A 21934-nucleotide genomic window follows, 5' to 3' on the forward strand; every position below is an offset into this window, starting at 1 on the left:
CCGAGCCCTGGATTTGGAGGTGTGATATTGCTGTTCATTTAGAGCTAAGCACTCCACTGTTTTGTTATCTGTATTTTGACCAGTTGTGAGTCTCTGTATCAATCATCAACGGCAAGGGAGAACCTTCTCTGATAAAGGTTGGAAGAGACACTGATCTGTGGGTATAAAGATAAGAATGTAGGGTGCAGTTTAATACTATGTCTATTTAGCAGAATATTAATCTTGGGTTCCCCTCTAGAGCCTATAACCTAGACAGCCATGGCTTTTGGCCCAGTTAATGTACTTGGTGTGAATTCTGCCTTGTGATGTGGACATTAAATCCAATCCGAAAGTTGTTGTTTACTCCTGAGGTAGTCCTGCCACGATTGTGCCAATGGACATGTATCCCAGGCCAATCTTTATGGTTGCTTGCAGTGTTCAGTAGCAGGGTAGGACTTTGGATAAGTTTTCTCCCTTGGTTGCATGTGTAGAACCTCTCAGCACTATGAAGGCTAGCCAATGGGAATGAAGGTTCCAGGTCAACACCAGCTTGATTTCCCCATGTCTTAGGACTCAAGTATGCAGCGTCTGCAGCAATAGAGTCTCGCCATCGAGTTCTAGAGGGAAACCAAGGCAATGACAGTGGTTTGTAATGTTTGGGAGGGGTCTGAGGAAACTACATTCACAACTTGAATAGAGGTGGCCCGTACCTGGCTCTGGGCTTTTTATTTGATAGCCTGTGGTGTCTGGGGAAGGCCTTGTCTTTCCTCTTCTGCCATGACGGGGTAGCTCCATCTAAACTCCTTTAATAGACGCATCTATTTTAGGAAGCTTCCAGAGCATTTGTTTGCACGTGCCTTTTTCAAAGGTCTTTAGTGTCAGCCAGCCTTCCCCCATACTCCCTCCTCCACCCATCTTGCACCCCATTTAACCCTTCCTACTCCATTATTCCCATTTCCTCTTCATGCCATTTTTTTCTAACTGCCCTTCCTTGAAATCCCTCCTCCGTGCCCCCTCACTAATTTTCTGCCTTCTATGGGTACTCCCACTTAAACACACACATCTAAAGAGTCAACGCCAGCATCCACACTTGAGAAAGCAAAGGTGGCGTTGTCTTCCTGGATCTGGGTTACCTCATTCAGAATGATTGTTTCTAGCTCCATCCAAATACAGATTTTATTTTTCTTTACAGCTGAATACTATCTCCTTGTGTGTGTATACTATGTGTTCTAGTCATCAGCTGATAGACACCTAGGCCATTTCCATTTTCTAGCCACTGTGAATAGAGTAGCAATTCATGTAGATTCTAATTTCCCTGATTATTATAAACTGAAGAGGGGCATTCTTTTTAAGATATTTAATTTTATAGCTATGAGTCTGTTCCTGAAAGTCCATATATGCACCATGTGTACAGGAGCCTACAGAGATCAGTAGTATTGGGTGCCCTGGAACTGGGGTTACTAGTGGTTGTGAACTGCTACATGGATGCTGGGAAGCAAACTCTGGTCCTCTGCAGGAGCAGGAAGTGCTCTCAACCTCTGAGCCATCTCTCTAGGTCCAGCTAAGTATTCTTTTTATATAATTCGGGGTCATAGTGTTTCTTCTTCTTTTCTTTTTTCTTTTTCTTTTTTTTTTTTTTTTTTTGAATGTTTTCTTTATTTTTTATTTTTTCCCTTTAAGACAGGGTTTCTCTGTGTAGCCCCTTGCTGTCCTGGAACTCACTCTGTCGACCAGGCTGGCCTCGAACTCAGAGATCTGCCGGCCTCTGCTTCCTGAGTTCTGGGATTACAGGCGTGTGCCACCACCACCCGGCCTGTGTTTCTTTTTCTTAAGTTGCCTATACATACCGTTAGCTCATCTTTTTTCATTTGTTCCTTTTAATTTTTTAAAGATTTATTTATTTATTATGTATACAGCATATATGACTGCAGGCCAGAAGAGGGCACCAGATCTCATTACAGATGGTTGTAAGCCACCATGTGGTTGCTGGGAATTGAACTCAGGTCTGGAAAAGCAGCCAGTGCTCTTAACCTCTGAGCCATCTCTCCAACCCCCTCATTTGTTCCCTTTTATTTTATTTTTTTTATTTTTTTGAGATAGGGTCCTATGTAACCCAGGCTGGCCTCAAACTTGCTGTGTAGCTAGGGCTAGCCTTGAACTCATGACCTTCCTCCTTCCACCTCCTAAATGCTGGCAGCAGAGGTTTGTGGCTCCACGCCCAGCCTTAGCTCATCTTGTATTGAGCCCTTTCCCCCATCTGCTGGTTATACTTGGAGCTAATGCCTCACGGGAGAGTCCTAGGTATCCTCTGAGTCACTTGCTCAGCTTGCACCATCCTTCTCCCAGCTTGGCCTGTACAGGGGAACAGGCTTTCTGCTCTCTCTCTTGTGCTGGGAGGCTTGTTTCAGCCTCCGGGATTATGAAGCTATTTGAGCAAACTTTTACCACTTAAAAATAGGTTTGTAGTTCACATTTGAGTATTTCAGTGGATTATTCTGGTGCCATTCATTTGAAGGTTCATCTTTTTCTGACTTGTTTGAAACATTACCTTTGTCACAAAGTAAGATGTTTTGACTTCTTAGAGCCTCCCCTGAGCCCACTCCACTATGGATTTCATATTTTCTAGTTTTTCTCCTGGAGATCTATTTGTTTTAGCTATTTAATCTGGTTACTGTATTGAATTCCCTTGAAGGTTGCAATAGCCTCCTTTGAAATTTCTAGATAGACAGCCCTATTTTCTATATACTGTAAGAGTTATGTTCTTTCATTTCTTATATAGCTCAATTTTTCCTTACTGCCTTTTCATGATCTTTATGTATAAAATGAACAACAACCATGACAGAGAACAATCTTGGGCTGATGTATTCAACCAAATGGTCTGCACACTCCACTTTGTTCAGTTTTTGAGATTTATTTTTATTTTATTTCTTTGGTGGTTTTGCCTGCACGTATGTACGTCTGTGCAGCACATGTGTGCCTGGTGACTTCGGAGGCAGAAGAGGCATTGAATTCCCTGGAACTGGGATTGCAGATTGTTGTGAGCTGCTACGTGGCTTCTAGGAATCAAACCCAGGCGCCCTGGGAGGGCAGCCAGTCCTCTTAACCGCCGACCCGTGTTCTGTATACTGCTGTACATAGAAATGTAACATGGGCTCCTGCATACTATTGTACACAGAAACGTAACATTCTTGCCATGTTCCTAACTTTAATTTCATATTGTAAATTCATATCTCCTAGAACCTTCTCTGTGGGAGTCTTTAAAGTTGTGGCTGACTCCATTTTCCCCTAGAAGATTTCAGTACCCACTAGGACCACCATTAGCTTGAGGGTTACTGATCACATCGGAAGTATAAATTGGAACTCAAGTCAGTTTGATTATGGGCTTGACAGGAATTCTCAAAGCAAATATTTCTTTCTACCCCACCTGGAGCCAGACCAGAAAAAGCTGTTGTGTTGGCCTCTGTGGCATCACACTGAGGCAATCACCCTGAGGACACCCTGGTTCATGCTGAAGGCCATGACGTGACCCACCATGCCTCCTTCACCAGCCTTCTCCCTCTGGTGTTCTGTTGCACCCCAGGCCCCAGATCTGGAGGAAATTGCCCCCTCTGTACGGTACTGGTGAGAAATCCTGTCTTTTCACTTTAGTGAGAGGCTTGTCTGTGTGTAAAGGTCTCTGGAACATGCCCTGTGGTGAGCTTCTTGTCTATTCATCCTGGTTAACCAAGAATTTTTAAATCCTAAGTGGGCGTCACGTTCTAGCAAATGCTTTTTGGCCTCTCTTAGTCTCTCTGTCTTCTTTGTGAAGAGGAGGAGAAGATCTCCTCAACCCTCCTGAATGCGGAGTCGGGACACTTCTATCATGACAGGTTAATGAGAGAATATTGAGGATGCTTCTGAGCATGTAGTTGGCACACATGTTCCACAGACAGAACGCAACTCTACAGAACGCAGCTCTCTCAAAGCCGAGGCTTGAAGCTCTGTCTTAGAGAATGATTTTAAGAAGCAGGGTGCAGTAACAAGTACTGTCCTGCAAACCATCACTCTAGAAGGCGGAGGCAGGGGTGGGAGTGGGTGTGGCGGGGGGGGGGGGGGGGGCAGAGACAGGTGTCGGGGAGGCAGAAGCAGGTGTGGCGGAGCAGATGCAGGGGTGGGGGTAAACAGAGCAGGTAGGCAGAAGCAGGTGTGGGCGGAGCAGATGCAGGGGTGGGGGTAAACAGAGGCAGGGGGGGGGGAGGCAGAAGCAGGGGTGGAAGTAAACAGAGGCAGGCATGGGGGTAAACAGAAGCAGGAGTGGGGGAAGCAGAGGCAGGGGTGGGAAAGCAGAGGCAGGGGTGGGGGAAAGGCAGAAACAGGGTGGGGGAGAGGTAAAGGCAGGGGTGGGGAAGCAGAGGCAGGGGTGGGGGAGAGGCAAAGAGGGGGGGAAAGGCAGAGACAGGGGGGGGGGAGGCAGACACGGTGTGGGGGGCGAGGCAGAGGCTGGTGTATGTGTGTGGCATGAGTTTGAGGCTATTGTGAGCTCCTAGACAGACCCTGTCTTAGATTAAAAAGCGTTTGAAAACAAAGCCTAGGCATTGTTAGGGTAGTGCCAAGGAGGGCGAGCTGTGTGTGCCAAGTCTGCAAACGGGATGAACTCAGGGAAGGAGCACTGGGTCCCCAGAATCTGTAGACCCTGCTGGTGACTCCGAGCTGAGGAAGTTTTGTGCAGAGTGTGTGTGTGTGTGTGTGTGTGTGTGTGTGTGTGTGTGTGTGTGGTTCATTCTGTACAGGAGGCAGAAGGGAGTGGAGGGGAGGACCTTTGGTCTCTGTGATTCCCTGTACTGGTTTTAATGAGCAGGAAAGGGCAGCATCTTCCTGGGTTGCAACTGCCTTCGGCTCCACCGTTTTCAGTACCTCAGGGAGAAATAACTTTGTTGGTCTTCATTTTCATCGTGAATGGACTCTCTCAGTTAAATGGCTTATCCCAGGGTGCGTGGAAGCAGAAACAGCTCAACAGCCATTAGGACCTTCAGAAGGGAGACCCCCCATTTCCTCCTGAAAAAGAACAGAAATCCAGGGAAGGAACGACATCAGCTCGATATTTGCCGGGGTTGTGGTGATCTGTCCTCAGCCTCCGAGCTACTCCAGGGGTGGGTGCAGGCCCCGGGATGTAAGTGAGACCTAGTTTGCACATGGGACCTTCCACGTGGTCTGTTGGGGGGAGGCTGGGAAAAACATCTCGCTTCCTATATCCTGCTCACCCACCTATCACACACACGTCCTGCACTCCCAGGGCATGTAGAGAATAGTTTCCATCTGGCACATGAGTCAAACAAATCTAAACCCATGGGTGTACAAAATAATTCCCAGTCTCTCCTTTGACAAGGAGTCGAAGTATAAAACCATGGTGTTGTGGCCCTCACTACCCAGGCCCATAAGAGTTAGGCACTAAATCAGAGTTCACTGTGTCCTGTCAGATACCGCACCAGGGTACGGGGTGTACTTGGGCTGGCATCCATGCCAGCTTTGCCCTCCGTCCAGGCAGAGCCACAGCCTTCTGACCTCTCCTATCTGTTGACTCCAGTCCAGGAAGCACAAAGGCCGACTTTCATTGATAGCAGCTGAGCTCTGTTTGAATGACTTGGAGTTTCTGTCTAAACGACCTCTGGAGGTCACCTCCATGCTAGGGATGGGGGTGCGGGGGGTGGTGGTGGTGGTGGTTGGGAATCCGTCTAACCGTAAACAGCCTCAGAGCCTCTCCGTTTTCTTCATTCCTTGCTCTGCTCCTCTGGGGATAAACCTTGCTCTGCCCACTTCACAGACATCTCTACACGAAGTCACGATTTTGAAATCCTTTTGTAAACAGTGAAAGCCTGTGTAAATGTCAGTTAATACATTTACCCAGCGTCTCCCCGGGCTGGACAAAGCCGGCGGTTTGGCGGTTTTACAAGCTGCGCTTCCCAACTTCAGTCTTCGAATGTGTTCCTTTGCTTTTTTTGTTTTGTTTTGTTTTCTTTGCGCTCTGCACAGTTCTGACATACATACGTACCTGCCATGGTACATCCTGGCGTCTCTGAGAGTTTCTGTCCTAAGATGGTGGTTCCTTTGCCATTTCCCCTTCACCTTCAATTACACTATTCCTTCTCTCTCAAGTTGTATTTAATCTCCGTGACCTGGTCTTGAAGTTTACGGTCACGACTCACCGGGAGACCAGGGGGACCTGCACAGCCTCCTCACGGGGAAGGGACTGTCTCTTTGTGTATTAGCTTTAAAAACTGGTTACAAAGTGAGTTTGTTTTGCGTGTCTCTTGAAAGCGGTTTTTATCAGAGTGATCATCTCTTGCACACCCTTTTTGTGCACTGCTGATTTCGGCTTCTGTTAGCTGGATTTCTGAGGTCCTGTCCTTCTTTTCCTTCCAGAACAGCAGGTAAGCCAGCACCATGAACATCACCGGGAACCTGTCAGAGCCCAGAGCCCAGAGCCCAGCCAGAAGAGAAGCTCCCAGGTGCCTGAGTGCTTATCAGAGCCAGAAGAGCACACCCTGGGAATTAACCCAGCTCTGGATTACTATAAACAGTGGGGATAAGGAAACAGTCGTAAGAAGGAAGGTGGAAAAATCCCAGCCGAGGCCGCAGCCTCACAGGGCTCCTGGCATAGTTCAAAATCCATGCCATCCCGTGAGCTGGCTGGAGGCGGCCGCTGCCTGCGGAGGCCACAGGACTTTAACTCCAGCTGGACATTCATCCCGGCTGCTTCCCTGCCTCCTGGCCTCCCCGTCCTGCCTTTTTCCTTCTGATCGACTCTGTGCACAAGGCAGGGTACTTAAGTACTTAAACCAGATTAATATCTACATTTTTTTTTTCTTGTAAAAGTCTTTAAATGTTTGGTCAACATTTGTTTTGGATTTTCTTTTCTTTTCTTTTTTACATTTTAAATAGGGTTAAATACTCATAAATTTTTATTAGAATAATTTTGTTTTTAGCAGTGCTGTTTGAATTCAGGGTCTCATCCATGGTAGGTAGGCAAACACTCTACACAGAGCCACATCCTCAGTCACTTAACTATTTTTTTTAATTAATTTTGTTCTTTGACCATTTCATATACGCATATAACGTTTTCTGACTACTCTCTCCCCGCAACCTCTTCTGTTGACCCCATCCTCGGCAAGCCCCTGCCTCATCCCTGCAGTCCCTTTCCCAGACTCCTGTCTCTCGGGTTTTGCTTTGTGTCCCATGTAGCTGAACCAGGGCTCTCCTATTCAGTCGTGAGATTGGAACTACGCCCTGGCACCTGGTAGAGTCATCAGGGTACACAAACAGAGGGCAACGACTGCCCTTCTCCCCGCATCTGCCCTGAATTATTTTCAAGCCCGTGGTTTAGTAATAAGAATATTGACGTTGTTGTGCAAGCCATCTCCAGACCTTCTCCATCCGATGACATTGGATCTCTGTGCCCGTTAAGCATCTCCCTATTTCTTTCCCCTGCAGTTATCTGCTTTCTGTTTCTTCAAGTCTGGCCGTGTGTACATCTCATTTAAAGGAAACCACACACGGCTTTGCTTTGCCGTTGGTGTATTTCATTTAGCATTCTGGCTGCAAGGCTCATACATGGTAGCATTTTATGGTATTTACTTCCTTTAAGTGCGAACTGGTATTTCATCATTTTATCATTTCATTCTTCTAGGGGATTAACGATTTGTTCCCCGGGGCAGTGTTAAGGGCGTTGCCTAGGGTCCTGTCCATGCTAGGCAAGTGCTCGGCCACATCAGCCCAGGCATTCATCTGGTGACAGACATGAGTTGTTTCCACCTTTTAGTTCTGCTGAGTAAAGCAGCTGTGTTCAAGGGTGTAGAAACATCTCTTTGAGACTCCAATTTCATTTTTTTTTTTAAACATAGACCTAAAAGTGGTTGAGGATGATATAGTAATTCTACTGTTCATTTTTTTGAGAACTCCGGTGCCATTTTTACAGTGTTCTGCCATTTTATACCCCAGCAGCAGAGCACAGGGATGCTGGTTTCTCCAGATCATTACCAGTGCCTTTCATTTGTTGGTTTGGAGACGGCTGCCATCCTAATGAACGGATGGTTTTGATTTGCATTTCTCTAATGATTTGTAAGGTTGGACATCTTTTCAGGTCCTTTTTGGCAAGTGATGTACTTTTAGCTAAAAAAAAAAAAAAAGGTTGTGCCATGTTCTTTTTGATGAGCCTAATAATTTTTCCTGTGCAATTTCCAGTCACTTGCAGGACATGATTAAACGGTGACATGACAGCCCCCCTCCCACCCCGCCTCACTTCCTGCAAATGGCTCTGAGCCACACATTGTTGTTTGCTTTGTCTTCTGCTGGCTGCAGGTTGTCCTCTTAGAAGTCGGCTGGAGTAACCCTGTGTGACATGAGCATCCCCATCACCGGGCACAGTGACAGCTCTGTGTGTGTGTGGGGAAACGTTTAGCTGTTCTTTCTCATTTTTTTATTAGTTTCCCCAATGTTTTGTTTAATGCCTTTGAGTATGGCAACCCAGAGGTGCAGTCGAAGCCGTCAGCCCTTTAATGGGGCTTGGTCTCCGTGTGTGTCTGATGCCCAGACTCAGCAGGACGGCAGCTGAATGAGTCAGCGGGCCACTTGTCCCTGGGGGACAATCCTACCATTCCTCACAGGCTCCAAAAAGCCTCCGGATACTTTCTTCAGGAACCTGACCCTGGTCCCACTGGGAGCCCTCTGGGGTAGACGGAGGAGCAGGATGGCTGGCTACTGCGCAGCCTCCTGTGAGTTCAGGCTGCGCAGTTCCTAACAATCTCCCATACAGGGACAGAGGGGGCTGTGGACACTCACGTGGGACACCACTGTCCCTTCTTCTAATAGGGTCAGAGAGGAGATTAGTCTTTGTCTTTTCTTGGTCCTTGTCCTCAGAAGAGGTCAACTGATGGGCCCCTTCTCCAAGCACGGTCCTTCCTGTCCCGCCTGGCTTCTGGCCTGCTTTTCCTGCCTGAGTTCACTCTCTCCATACTCACTGAGTGGCCTCAGTCTTTGCCAGGAAGGTAGGAATCAGGGGTGACAGGGTTACAGAGACAGAACAGGGTCCCCCAGGGGGTCCCACCCCTGGGGACTTCCTTCTGCAGAATCCTTGCCGTCTGCAGCTTCTAGACGGCATACCTTCCTTGTGCCGTTCTCCCTCCTCCATGTGAAAAGCCAGCAGCGTTCGCTCGGACCCTTTCTTCACCAATGCTCTTTCTGTGACCGAACCCCGGAAAGTTCTTCTCATCTTAGGGTTCCTATGATGAGATTGAAAACAAAACAAAACAAACCAACCACAACCCCCCACCTCCTGGTCTCTAGGTCCCTCACATCTCCATAGGCCCTTCGGCTGTACCAGGAAACACGCTCCCATGCCCTGAGGTTGGCATGCAGATGTCTTTGGGGACCACTATGCGCTTACCTAAAGGACATAATCAGACTAGTATGCGACATGATCAATTTCAGTATTGTATTATTTTCCAGGGCTTTGATTACTCTTTCCAAATACTTCTAATATCTCTTCTCATTTTTTCCCCCTCATAAATGTATATTCTCTTTGGTACCTATATTTGTACTTGTAATCTTCCATTCTTTTCTTCATTTTACTGGTTTACTTACCGGGTTTTGTTGTTATTGTTTGTGGTTTGTTTTGTTTTTTGATACGGAGACCGGGACAGGGTCTCTCTCTTTCTGTGTATCTGAATGTTCCTGGAACTCTCAATGTAGTCTAGACTAGCCTCCGAGCCATAATCCCTACGGCCTCGGCATCCTGGGTGCTGCTAAATTTACAGGATTGACCTGCCAGGCAAGCTTGGTATTGTTTTCCTCGGGTGGAATTCTTCACACAGTGTCAGCTCCGTAGTAGAAGCTGACCAAGGACCCATTAGCTAAACTGAGCACCCAATGAATTTTACCTCCCAAATACCACTGACTCAGAAGTTGGTTTTGTGGCTGGGGTGGTAAGTCCACAGGCCAGCAAGGGACCTGGGGGAGAGGAAAATGTACCAAGCCTCCTTGGTGACCCTCCTTTGTGTGTGATCCCAGAGACCCCCTGAGCAGACAGGCTCTTAGGAGTGCCCCGATAACAGACCAAAGCCATTTGGCTGCTCTCTTGTGTCTTAACACTGTCTCCCCAAACCCTAGCATCCAACTTACAGGAGTTCGAGGCCTTGAACTTTCATTCTGTTCCTTGACTCTTTCTAGTTCACAATCCTGGGTTTTACGCCCTTCGTTTTCTCTGTCTCTGCCGGCACTGGGTGACCAGCCTCTCCACGGCCATTCCTTGTCTAGGACTCCAGCCTTCCTCTCCTGTCTGGTTTATCTCTCTGACAAGCTTCCCAACCCAATCTAAACATCTCATTCTTTCTTGCTCCAAAGACCCTACTTCCCATGGCTGTCTGGGATTCCTGCCTTTGGGCACGGGGGAATTAAAAGCATGGCTCACCTTTGTTCTCCAACAGTTTCAAATATTTAGCTCCAAAGGTTACTAGTGGAATGCTTTCCCACCCTTTCACTTTCCCCAGGACTCAAAGTCTTTTCTAGTGTCTTCCCTCTGTCCTTCTCCACCTGTGCCTCTGCAGGGGCAGGTTCTGTCTGTCTGTGTCTCTGTCTCTGACACACACACACACACACACACACACACACACACACACACACACATACACGATCCTGGACTATTGAATCACCCGTGATCATTTAAGCATTCACATAGATGTGCATAATCCTCTGTGGGTCAGCATACCTCAGGTCCATGGAACCGAACTCACCTAATTTGAACTTTGTCTAAGGCTCCTTTCCCAGAACTAAGAACAGCATCCTGCCAGGATCCCTGCGCTAAGCTGCCTTCTCAGTTGGCTCGAGGCCCACAGGAACTTCATTTCTAATCCCCCAAGGCGGCTTCTGCATCCCTTCCTTGTGTTTTGCTTTTCCTTTCAGCCTGAGTTCTCTCAAGCCTCGCCCCCCCACCCCTCCCACCCTCCACCCCTGCTTTCACTTGAGTGCCAATACTTCCAGCCCCTCTCTCCTCTCCTCTTCCTCCTGGAGAGTTTCTTTCTAAAGCAGATAACTCCTTTCCCCCAGCCTTCTGCTCCATTGTCCCCTTGAATTTAATGACGCCTTCTCAAATTCAAGTTTATCTTGTCTGAGGAGCAAGTTCAGCTTTTGAGTGGCATGTGTGCCAATAGTCTCTGGAGTAGCACATTCTCTTCGTCCTCACACCCAGACCCTCGGCAGACTCCGCCAACAGCCTCTATTTTATCTTGTGGCCCCCGTGAACGCAGTGAGCAGTCTGGCAGGAGAGGCAGGCCTCATTTGCTCTCCAATTTCAGGCAGCAAAAAACAAAGTCCTCTGACTTGGAGGAGAACTGCCCGGCATTGTATACCAGGTGTGGGTGTGGAATCAAGAGACAGAGGCACCTCTCGGATGATCTAGCCTTTCCCAGCTGCAGGGGTGGGGGATCTGTCTCTACCAACTGGACCACAGTAGCTTAGCAAAGTGGCCTTTTATTGCTCTCCAATTTACACCTTGTAGTAAGTAAATCTTCATACCCCAACACCCTCTGGTCTAAGCTCCCCAAAGGGACAATGCCAAATGCAAATTCTCGGCCAAAGAATACCTGCGGGGTTCCGGGTTCTTCTTCAGTCAAACTCACATAGGCTTTACACCTTCGGAAAATTCTCAGACAAGATTGACATAGAGGGAACGGGGAGACCAAAGGTAGCAATCGCAAAGGGCAGGTTAAGGCTAGGTGCTAACACTCTAGAGTCAAACCAGGTGTAGTTCTGCAGGAATTCTCCCAACAGCCTGGTCCCATGGTAAGTGGGTGTTTCCATTTGTAGTCACTGGACATTTGCTTCCCGAAGTGGCGGCATCCGTTCACACTCCTGTCAGTGGCACGAGGCTCGGTATCCCCGCACGTCACCTGTACCGCCTCTCTGCATTGTCCTTCCTGGGTGTTATAGAGGAATCTCTCTGTGGTTTTGACCTGTCTCGCTCTAGCAATGCTCTCGAGGGTGCTTTTGTGTGTGCATTCATCTCCCACAGTGAAGTTCAAGGTCTGTCATCTATTTTGAGTACATTTTTGTGGATGGTGTCAGGTAAGGGTTTATATTCTTTTTTTTTTTTTCCATACGTGAAATGCCAGTTTTCCCAGTGCCGTTTTGAAAGGCTTTTGGTTCCTCCGCCGAGCTGCCTTTGTTTATCTGTCCGACACAGATGATAGCAGTCAGGGTTCATATCGCTACCCTCATGTATCACACTCTACGCCCACTCACGCCAATATTGGTGTTTGAGTAATGGGGGCTTTGTAACACTTTTTATAGTTTCAAAAAATACAAGTCTTCTAAATGTGTTCTTTTTTAACATTATTTCAATGGTCTGAGCATTAATACTGGTTATTAATAGAGTACAATTCGCCATTGAAATTTTTTCAACTTTATTCTTTTTGTTTATTTTGTCATTCATTGTTGTGTTTTAACTTTTTCTCATTTCAATATTTAGACCAGTGTAGCCTTGATTTTTTAAAATTATTTTTTATTTAAAATTTTTTATATATTTTAATCATGGTTTCCTTATCCTTCTATGCTACCTCCCCACACACCCAAATTTATATTCTTTTTTTTCTCTCTCTCTCTCAAAAAACACAAATACAAAAATCAATGCAAACAAACAAAAAACAATAAGACCAAAACAAAACAAAGTGAAACAAACATTGCTTTTTTTTAAATGTATATGAGTATTACGCATGCTTGTATGTTCTACACCACATGCATGTCTGATACCTGCAGAAGTCAGAGCAGGGCATCAGATCCTCCCGGAACTGAAATTAAAAGTGGTTGTTAGCCACCATCTGGGGCCTGAGCAAGAGGAACAGGTGCTCTTAACTGCTGAGCCCACCTGCCAGCCCCAACTGTGTGTTTTCACATCAGGAAAAATATATTATATCGTCAGTACCCTACTAAGAAGAAGGAAGGTGTCATAGTTAGGGTTTCTATTGCTGCAAAGAGATGCCAGGACCATGGCAACTCTCATAAAGGAAAACATTTCATTGGGTCTGGCTTACAGTTTCAGAGGTTTAGTCCATTGTCATCATGGTAGGAAGCATGGTGGTGTGCAGGTAGACATGGTGCTGGAGAGGTAACTGAGAGTCCTATGTCTAGATCCCCAGGCAGCAGGAAGAGACTGAATGAATGGCCTGACTTGAGCATCTGAAACCTCAAATGACAGTGACACACTTCTTCCAACAATGCCACACCTACTCCAACAAGGCCACACCTCCTAATAGTGCAACTCCCTATGGACCTATGGGGGCCATTTGTCTTTCAAACAGAAGGGAAACACTTTGGAACTAGGAAAAGAGCATCTGCCTCTTTCTTTGAGGTTTCCTGAGGCCTCTAAACATGGATTTTTCTGTGTGCTATGAAATTGACATTCTCAGTAAAATGATCCCCAATATACTCCTTCAAACATGATGAAAACCTATTCACAGAACCCTAATTTGTATTACATTTAAAAAAAAGGTTCATTGTTCTTAAGGTACCCCCAAACAGGCTAGATGGCTATTTAATTGTGACTAAGAGGATTTAAAGTTACAAATGCACCTGCTGCCGAGGCTCCCACTGCCCCATTGGCACTGGGCATCCAGCAGGCTCACTAGGCAGCCTGCTGAAGGCCCCTGCTGAGTGTGTTGCTCATTGTGAGTCTCTTGAGAGGTGATTTGAGACCGAGTCAAAGCCGATAGATAGTATTAGGGACTTAGCAGTAAAAGGCTCCACTGCAGAGGAACAGAAGAAAACACCTCTATCATAAAAAGAGTAAGGTACAAAGACTCAGAACTCAGAATCAGCAGGACATGGTGGGGTGGCTTGAGTTAGAATGGCCCCACTGGGAGGTGGTGGCACATAACTTTAATCCCAGCACTAGGGAGACAGAGGCAGGCAGATCTCTGTGAGTTCAAGGCCAGCCTGGTCTACAGAGCAAGTTCCAGGACAGCTAGGGCTGTTACAAGAGAAACCCTGTATCGAAATAAAAAAAGAAAAAAGAAAAACAAAAAAAAAAACCATGGTCCCCATAGGCTCATATATTTGAATCCTTAGTCATCAGGGAGTAGAACTATTTGAGAAGGATTAGGAGGTGTGGCCTTGTTGGAGTAGGTGTGGCCTTGTTGGAGTAGGTGTGGCCTTGTTGGAGTAGGTGTGGTCTTGCTGGAGTGGGTGTGGCCTTGTTGGAGTAGGTGTGGTCTTGCTGGAGTGGGTGTGGCCTTGCTGGAGTAGGTGTGGCCTTGTTGGAGTAGGTGTGGCCTTATTGAAGGAAGTGTGTCACTGGGGATGGGCTTTGGGGTTTCAAATGCTCAAGCCAGGCCCAGCATCACTCTCTTCCTGCTGCCTTTGGATCCAGATGTAGAGCTCTCGGCTGCCATGTCTGCCTGCATGCTGCCATGCTTCCTGCCATGAGGATAATGAACTAAACCTCTGATTCTGTAAGCCAGTCCCAATTAGATGCTTTTCTTTATAATAGTTGCCATGGTCATGGTATCTGCCTTAGTTCAGGTTTCTATTGCTGTGAAAAGGCACCATGACCACAGCAACTCTCAAATGAAAACATTTAACTGGGGTGGTTCACTGACAGTTTTAGAAGTTCAGTCCATTATCATCATGGTGGGGAGCATGGCAGCATGCTGGCAGACATGATGCTGGAGAGGTAGCTGAGAGTCCTACATCTTGCAGGCAACAGGATGTCAGGACTGTGACACTGAGCGAAGCTGAAGCAAAAGAGACCTCAAAGCCCACCCCCACAGTGACACACTTCCTTCAACCAGGCCTCGCCTACTTCAAGAAGGCCACACCTCCCAATAGTGCCACTCCCTACAAGCTTATGGGGGGCCAATTACATTCAAACGACCACAGTGTCTCTTCACAGCAACAGAACACTGACTAAGACACATAGGAATAAGGCCCAGGCAAGCAGGTCCTTTTCGATGTCCATCATCTATTTACAGTAACCTCTGTTTTTAAACATAATCTGTGGCTTTTCATGCAGTGGTATTTGTTTTGGAAGCTGGGATCACTTGAGTTTTGGGCATATCCTCTTCATCCACTGTTCCCTTCATCACAGCTTGACCTCTTCTGATCACTTTTGGTTTGAAGTTGATTTTGTTAGAACAGTGATGCTTGCTTGTTTCCCAGTTCCATTTGCTTGGAATACCCTTTTCTACACTTTAAGTCAATGTCACTGCTGAAGTAAGCTTCTTTTAGACAGCAAAATGTTGGGTGCTGTTTTCAAGTTCGTTTTGCTAGTCGGTGTCTTTTGATTGGGGAACTGAGACCGATAGTTGAGAATGGTTACTGAAAGGTGTGAATTTAATTATTGTCACTTGTGGACTTTGTAGTGTTTTCCTAGTCCTCTTTTGCTTAATAACTGTCCCAGCACTATTTCTTTTTTCCTGTAAGTCTCTGGGATGTTGTTGCTGTTCTTTTCCCCCTTCACTCTCAATCTGAAGTATTCCTTCCAGTATCTTCTGTAGGCATGGTTTGGTGGTCGTAATCTTTTTAGCCTCTTTTTATTATGAGAATTTTTTCTTGCCTCTTCAATTATGACTGATAACTTTGCTGCACATGCTCGTCTGAGTTTGCATCCACATCCTTTCAGAACCAAAAATACATTGCTCTAAGGCCCTCTGGCTTTTAAAGCTTCTTCTGTTGAAAAGTCAAGCTGTGAAAAATGGTGATGTGGCCTGTGTTTGAGGCTGGTGTGAGAATGCTCACCGCCACCCACACCCCCATACAAACCTCATCCCCAAATATCTCAGTATGTGTGTGAATAGATATGGTATTCCCAGTGGAGTGAGTACCCAGGAAGTGCTCTGACTCACAGGAAAATGCTCACTGGGACATGACTGCTTCTGTTTTCCTGTATGAGGTGGTTGGTACCACTGAAGCGTCCAAATGAGAGACTCTGTCTTAATAAGCCTCCTTGCAGGATGGAGTGTTTTAGTAACAGAAGAAACTGCCACCTAATACCTAAAACAAATTCGAACACTAGCAACACTCTCTCCTACTAGAAGAGACTCTTGCAAGTCCCCATGGCACTTGATAATTGTAAAAGTCTCTGGGTTTCAACGGTAAGTCTGTAGGAGTCCCCTGAGGATTCCGGAAATGTCTGCAGTAATTGTTAGTCATGTTTGAACGAAGTAATTTATTGCACATGTTTAACAGTTTGCTGCCTGCTGAGTCGATCGCTGGCTTTTACATTATCTGTTGTTTTTAGAAAACGAATCAAGATTTAAAATGGGAACTCTATTTTATGTGTAAAAATGTTTCTTAAAGAAAAAAGAAAAGAAAGAAAAGAAAAAAGATGTTGATCCTTTTCCCACAGCTTTCAATACACTGTTTTAGTTTTGTGTTGTTTAATGGTTTAACTGCAATATAAAGTGCGGTGTTTCTTTTCTGGTCCAGTTTTTGTTCTTAGTCCTCATAACTGGACAAGCATCTCTTGCCATAGATTTGGTTAATTTTCTTCTATGATTTTATTGAAAAGACTTTTTCTGCCTTTGACATGGAATTCTTCTTTTCTGCCCATAATTCAAAAGTTGGTCTTTTCAGGGTGTCCTAAAAGTCTTGTATGTTCCATTCACACATTGTATTTTTTTTAACATACATTGGCGTTCTACCTGTATGTGTGTCTGTATGAGGGTGTCAGGTCCCCTGAAACTGGAATTACAGATAGCTGTAAGCTGCCATGTGGGTGCTGGGAACCGAACCCGGGTCCTTTGAAAGAGTAGCCACTGCTCTCAACTGCTAAGCCATCTCTCCAGCCCCTGTATTTTTCTTTTTAACTTTTTCATTATCTGTGGTGATCCAATTCCTGTCCCTTGTTATTAATCCCTGGTATTCCAACTTCTACGTGATCTATTCTATTGTTGAGACTTCCCATTAAGTTTTTGTTTAACTCATTCGATTTTTCATTCCCAGCTTCATTTCATCTCGGGCTTTCTTTACTACTTCTACCTATTTATTGAATTCTGTTTTCATATCCTGAGTAGTCTTCTTCATTCACTCATCTGTTTGTGTTCTCTTGAATTTACTCAGGAATTTATTCCTGTCCTCTTTAATTTCATTCTGGTGTCTTGGAATTCTCTCAAAATATTTACAACTGTTCTTTTAAGTTTCTTGTCTGGAATTCCATCTAAATTGTTCTTATTGAGGTTTCTTACTGTTCCTTTGGAGGAGACAACATGCCTCGGGTTTTTGTGTTGCCCATGGTTTTACAATTCAAGTTATACAACCTTCATGTTGTGACTTTTGGTGTGGGGTTCTGGTCCTCTATGTTTTGTGTTCATTTGAGTCTTTGCTTAATGTTAATTGTTTTTGTTAGGCTCAGCTGGCTTATTTGAAGTTCAGTCTTGGGGTGGTTTGGTAATGTCTCTTTGGTGGGAGTGGGTCCCAGATTGGATAGAGGAAGGTGTGGCCTCTCACTTCACCAGTGGGTACTCTGTGGGAACCGGACAGTGTGTGGGTTGCCAGGGTTGCAAAGGCTGTGGCCTCTGACCCGAGATGTGAGCAGATGCTTTAAGCAGGTTCTGAGTTGCTGGAAGCTGGGCCGCAGGAAGTGCTTGGGCCTCGAATCTGAGAAGTAGGCAGATGTGCCACACTCGTCCTGAGAGGGCTGAGGTGAGGGTGGCAAAGGGTGGTGGGGTGTGACTTCTGACCCAGGGAGCAGGAAGATGCTCTGTACTGGTGATGAGAAGGTTAGAGTGTTGGAGGGAGGCGCCGGTGTGGTCTCGAATCTGGGGCGTTAGCTCTGTTCAGATACTGAGATGTTGGGGAATACAATACCAGAGGCCTCTCACCTGGGGAGCAAGCTCTGCTTGGGTCCTGAGATGCTGTGTGGCCAGCTTCACATGGGTCCTGAGATGCCGTGGGTTGGGATGCCAGAGGATAGAAGATGCAGTCTCAGACCTGGGGAGCGGGTGCTGCATAGGTCCTGGGTCACTGAGTGTTAGGATAATGGAAGGGTGTGACCTATATCCTGGGGGTGAGCACCATTCAGGTCCTGATGCTCTAGGAATAGGTTCCATGTGGGTTCTGAGGCATCTGTGGTTAAGATGCTGGAGGGAAGAAGATGTGGTTCTAATCTCAGGAGTAGAAAGTCTCATTCAGGTCCGGAGAAACATGGCGTATGAGTTTTATGTGGGTCCTGAAGGGCTAGAGGTTCTGGGGATGGCATGAGAAAGATGGGACTTCTGGCCTGAGATGCTGGGAGTTGGGATGACTACGGAAGGAAGAAGTAGCCTCTAACTCCAGGTGTGAACTCTGCTCAGATCCTGCAATGCTGAGAACAAGCTCCATCCTGTGCTGGCAGGAAGGAGGAATGACCTCTCACCTGCAAGTCAGATCCCACTGCGATCCTGAGGGTCCTGGGAAATGGACTCTGTAGCTAGAGTTTTCCTGCCTTGCCCACAGTCAGGACAAATCTCTATCACCCGCCAGTCCCACAGCTGCTCAGACCCGACCAAGTAAACACAGAGACTTATATTGCTTATAAACTGTATGGCCGTGGCAGGCTTCTTGCTAACTGTTCTTACAGCTTAAATTAATCCACTTCCATAAATCTATACCTTGCCACATGGCTTGTGGCTTACCGGAGTCTTCACATGCTTCTTATCATGGCGGCAGCTGGTAGTGTCTCCCTCTATCTGCCTGTTCCCTCCTTTCTCCTCTCTGTTAGTCCCGCCTATACTTCCTGCCTGGCCACTGGCTAATCAGTGTTTTATTTATTGACCAATCAGAGCATTTGATATACAGACCATCCCACAGCAGGACTCCACTTCCATCCTGCGAGGCCAGGATTAGGATGCCAGAGGAAGGGTGATGTGGTCTCTAACCTGGCAAGCTAGCTCCAGTGAGGTCTGTGGTGCTGGGGAGTAAGTCCCGCTCCGCTCCTGAAATGCTGGGGGTTAGGTACTTGGGGACGGGGTTGTGACCTCTGACCTGGGGAGGGATGCCATCCAGGTCCTGAGGTGCTGGGAGATCATAAGCCTTCTTTGGAGAACAGTCTATTCAGATAATTTATACAGTCTCCTCCCATGCCCTTTTTGTGTTCCGTTTTGAAAAGGGTCTCTTTGTAAACTCAGGTGCATGCCAGGCATGTACCATTAAACCAGGCTCATTTTCTCAGTATTATCTGCTGTTCAGCTTTTGGGTTGTTTTGTGGAGGGTTCTTTATCTAGTCTGATATTAATCTATATTAGTCAGATAAATAGTCTGCAAGTATTTTCTCCTCTTCTTAAAATTTTCTGCCATCGGGCTGGAGAGATGGCTCAGAGGTTAAGAGCAGTGGCTACTCTTCCAGAGGTCCTGAGTTCAATTCCCAGCAACCACATGGTGGCTGACAACCACCTGAAATGAGATCTGGTGCCCTCTTCTGGTCAGCAGGGATACATGCAGGCAGAATACTGTATACATAATAAATAAATACATCTTTTTTTTTTTTTTTTTTTTTTTTTGTTTTGTTTTTCGAGACAGGGTTTCTCTGCGTAGTTTTGCGCCTTTCCTGGAGCTCACTTGGTAGCCCAGGCTGGCCTCGAACTCACAGCGATCCGCCTGGCTCTGCCTCCCGAGTGCTGGGATTAAAGGCGTGCGCCACCACCGCCCGGCTAAATAAATAAATCTTAAAAAAAATTCTGCCCTCTGAGCCTGGCTTGGAGGAGGAAGAGGAAGAGGAGGAGCACGCTCTCCTTGGCTTATCATCCAGAAGTTGACAGACAGGCAGGGAGGATCTGAGCCTCTGGGGTAATAGCTTTTGGGAAGGGAGACCCTGTTTACTTAGGAAACCGTGCCCATCTGACTCAGCCGAACTGGGGAGTAGGTAACTCCACCTCCTCAAGGTTAGTTGATCTTCCCGTGGTGTCATAGTTAGCTTTAACTGCCAACTTGACACAAACCTAGAGACATCTGGGAAGAAGGAACTGTTAGCTCTGGAGGCGACTTGGAAATAAAAGGAAGAGGGGGGCTTGGGGATGGGAAGAGGAGCTTGGGTCAGTTCCTCCGCAGTCTCAAAGTGTAGAGACAAACAGATGTAGGTAAGCTGATCTTATCCGAGGTTTCCAGGATCCTAACAGCTCACAGGTGTTATTAGTCATATCAGCTTTCCTGTCTTGATTTTCTCGGCCAGCCTGAGGCTATTAGGTGATCAACCCTTCAGGAACCTCACCGGAAGAATTGCTTCCATCAGGCTGGCCTGTAGGGCATTTTCCTTATTGTTAATTGATGTAGGGGAGCCTAGCCCACTGTGGGCATGCCACCTTTAGGCAGGGTGGGGCGGGACTATGTAAAAAAGGCAGCTGACCGTGATGAGCCTAGGAGCAAGACAGTGAGCATCATTCTGTCATGGTTTCTGCATCAGTTCCCACCTTGAGCTACTGCCCTGACTCCCCTTGATGATGGACTGTAACCTGTAAAATGAAATAACCCTCTCCTCCTCTAAACTGCATGGTGATCACGTGGCAGTGGGAAGAAAAGTTGGTCTGCCCTTTTACCCAAACGTCTTCCTTTATCCCGTCCTCTTCTTTCCTGGTGAGGTCCAAAAGTGAGTGTATCAGGGGAAAGATGGCTGTGAAATGGATCTGCGGAGTCATCCTGTGCCCTTAGCTTTCTCTCTCTCTCTCTCTCTCTCTCTCTCTCTCTCTCTCTCTCTATATATATATATATATATATATATATATATATATATATATATATAAAAATTTACTGGTCCAGATTTTAGATTGAGGGGTATTTACTTCTATAGGATCCTTTACCTGTCTGTTTCTCTGCCTATGAAATGAGGAATCCCACAGATGAGTGTGCAGGAGGGATCAGAGCCCTCCCCTCTTGTGGATGAGAACATAAATTGCCCTTCCCCCATCCCTGACTACAACTCAACTCTGGGGGACTGGCATGGAGGAAATGGCACATTTTTGAAAGCAGCTTCAGTGCCTATAAATAGTTTTTATCATCTAGGTCATAAGTGTATCTCAGATGTGATGGTCCTGTTTAGCCAGAGCATTATTGTTGGTTTTTAACGGCCCTCTTACCCTGCGAGGAAAAGTCACGAAACACAACAGAATCCACTAACAAGAGCTTTATTAAGATGAGGAGAGAGGGACAGATGTGCACAGGCCTGCGGAAAGACATGCGTGTGAAGGGGGCCGGGGAATCATGGCGCCAGCTTATAAAGGCTGAGCTGCGCCTGCGCACACAGGTCCACATGGCTATTCCACGCGTGCACATAGATCACATGGTTGCGCTGTGTGCTTTGCACAACCACATAAAGCCAAAGGGTCCTGGGTCACACAAGGCATTTGACCCAGAAATGACTAGGTGGAAGTGACTAAGTGTCCCGCCGGGCATTCGCGACCATGCCCAACCATGGGGGCGTGTCGGGAATTTCAATCAATTATATTCTATAACTCTCAGTACCATTTATTTAAAATGTATTGTCCACTAGTAATGAACTAATGTTTCGTGATAATTTTTTAATTCTAATAGCAAAATTAGCCCATCTCTAGGTTGAAAACGTGTGTGCTTACACAAACATATATGGAGCAAATCCCAGAAAGCATGCCCTCCCCTCCCCTCCAGCCATTTCTAAAATTAATCCTCTAAATTTACATTTTAAGTTTTCCTAGAAAAAAGAGAATAGAAGCTTTCTTGGCATTTAAGAAATACAGTCTAACCATTTACCACCCATCATTTAAGGGCAAGATATTATTAGCTCTCTCTTTTGTAAATCCTGAACCATGATTTTTTCCCCCCCTCAAAATGAACATTTGGACGCCTCAGACCCAAACCACCCATCCTACCTATATGGTTAAAAGTAACATTTCAGGTATTTCACATTTTAGTTACGCTTGAGGTAAAGTGCTGTGCAGTCAGTTTTTCTTCAGTTCCATATTCTATAGTTAGAGGTTAGAGAGAAAAC

General features: G+C 46.3%; 1 protein-coding gene across 2 annotated transcripts in view; it reads left to right on the forward strand.

Moving 5' to 3' along the window:
- Nucleotides 1–21934, forward strand: part of Nr1i2 (nuclear receptor subfamily 1 group I member 2) — a 36908-nt gene that overhangs the window by 2029 nt on the left and 12945 nt on the right. The window contains exon 1 of one of the 2 annotated variants that reach the window (XM_037209761.1): nt 15644–16094. The exons of the other annotated variant lie outside the window; for it this stretch is intronic. The gene's annotated coding sequence lies outside the window, so the exon portion shown is untranslated. Of the gene's footprint in view, nt 1–15643; nt 16095–21934 lie in introns of those variants that run through there. 2 annotated transcript variants of the gene reach the window in all.

This window comes from Peromyscus leucopus, chromosome 12, assembly GCF_004664715.2.
Source record: "Peromyscus leucopus breed LL Stock chromosome 12, UCI_PerLeu_2.1, whole genome shotgun sequence".
Classification (NCBI taxonomy): domain Eukaryota; kingdom Metazoa; phylum Chordata; class Mammalia; order Rodentia; family Cricetidae; genus Peromyscus; species Peromyscus leucopus.